Source organism: Nannospalax galili, unplaced genomic scaffold (genome assembly GCF_000622305.1).
Source record: "Nannospalax galili isolate Female #2095 unplaced genomic scaffold, S.galili_v1.0 scaffold161, whole genome shotgun sequence".
Taxonomy (NCBI): Eukaryota; Metazoa; Chordata; class Mammalia; order Rodentia; family Spalacidae; genus Nannospalax; species Nannospalax galili.
The window spans coordinates 4,626,544-4,628,736 of record NW_008348586.1 but is presented as its reverse complement, the minus strand read 5'-3'; positions in this window follow the sequence as shown (position 1 = coordinate 4,628,736).

Below are 2,193 nucleotides of genomic sequence, written 5' to 3'. Positions count from 1 at the left end.
TAAGGGCTCTAGTGGGGGGAGGGAGGCTATGGGAGGGTGCTATCTGGAAAGAGGGTGTAAAAATAAATTAATTAATTAATTAAAAAATTGCTGGAACTTTAAAAGAGTGTGAGGATTTTAAGATTCTACTGTATTTTAGATTATGACATTAACATAAAATCTTGGGGATAAATAAGAAAGGACAAGTAATGTTTAAAAGTGATATATTTGTGTGTCAATTGTGCTGGTTATTTTTGTCAACTTGACAAAAACTAGAAACATCTAGGAGGAGGGAACCTCAATTGAGCAACTTCCCCAACAGATTGGCCTGTGGACCCGTGTCGGGGGCGTTTTCTTGATTGCTGGTTGATGTAGGAGGGCCTAATCCACTGGGGGCTGTGTCATCCCTGGGCAAGTGAGTCTTGATTGTATAAGAGAAGCAGCTGAGAGGCTGGAGAGATGTCTCAGTGATTAAGAACACTGGCTGTGCTTGCAGAAGACCCTGGTTCAAATCTCAGCACCCACATGGCAGCTAACAATTGTAACACCAGTTCCAGGGGATCTGACAGCCTCTTCTGTCCTCCAAGGGCATTTCACAACACAGGTGCACTTACACACATGGAGGCAATACACACATATACTTAAATTTTTTTTTAATTTTTTTAAAAAAAGAAGTGGCTGAGCCAGTCATGGGGGAGCAAGCCAGTAAGCAGTGTTCCTCTGTTGTCTCTCCTTCATTTCCTGCCTTGGGTTCCTTCTCTGCCTTTGCTAAATGTTAAGATTATAACTTGGAAGTACAAGCTAAATAAACCCATCCCTCTCCAAGTTGGTTTTAGTCCATGTTTATCACAGCAAGAGAAAGCTAACTAGAACAAAGTTGAAGATGAAGGTGTCAAGGGGTGTCTTTCTACTAAGGACCGTAGAGAAGAATTTGCCCTATGCTTCTCTCTGTTTCTAGTGCAGAAAGCATCACTTCTTGTCTGCCTTCATCTTTCTGCAGCATCCTCCCCATGTTCATGTCCATCAGGACACCAGTCATGTTGAGTTAGGGTCTCAATCCAGTACCAACCTCTCTCAACTTAAACCCTGTTTCCAAATAAGGTCACATTTAGAGGTACTGGGAATTAGCACATCAATGTATACAGTTTGGAAGAACAAAAATGAACCCAACAACCCCTTTTTCGCCATTTGAAAATTGACAAGTCACTAACCTGTTTCTGTTGTCATCTGTAAAGTGAAATATCTATTACAATAGACTGAAGATTACAACCTTGCAGAGAGGCCACTGTGAACTCATTCAAAAGGTGATCCCACAGGTTCAACCCCAGATTGTGGTGATCAGGGGATCAGGTCTGCTCTAAGTTACTCTACATTGTGTAGAATAATAGCTTTCAGGCTGTGCCTTGCCCTGAGTGACTCCATGTTATAAAACAGTTCAAATGCTAAGAATGTGAATTAGAGAGACTTAGAATTATTCTTTCTCTTGTTTGTGAAACCACCATCTATTCAGTACCAACTGTGAAGCAGACTGACAAAATATTATCACCTATGGATTTAATAAATTAAATCAGATATACAAGGACATATGCATATATCAAAACCACATTGGATAAGCCCAATCAAGGGATGATGCACACCCCTCTCCAGATCATATAGAAGATGGGGTACCCACCACTGGATTAGAAAACATCAGGCCATCCTGGGCATGCATCACAGGATCAGCAGGCAAGGAACGCCCAGATTTGTCCTTGGGACTTCAGCTCATCATGACCTTTCTGACCTGGTCCACTCAAATTACCATTTGTTGGAACCCAGTGCCTGGAGCTCTGTGCTTTAACAAGCCTTGTACAAGAACAGCTCTGTGCCTGGGTTCCCTACATTAAGATGTGAGTCTCTTTGCATTACTATCAATTATATATTGTGTATGTGTAATGTAATATGTAATTTGAGAGTTCATATTAGTAATTAAGATTGGAATGAAAAACTGTCAATAGCCAGAGGAACCAAGTGACATCAGGAGTAGCTGATGCATTAAAGCGATTGAAATTGATTGAACTTGCAAGTTTCTTGTTATTTAATAAATTCTAACATTATAGAAAAACACAAAACTGGCTACCTATGTTTCTGATGTAGCTTATTCACTGACATTGTCAGTGGAGGCATGAATAGAGGCACGGCTCCATACTTCCACACTGTCACCAACAGAAGACTGAG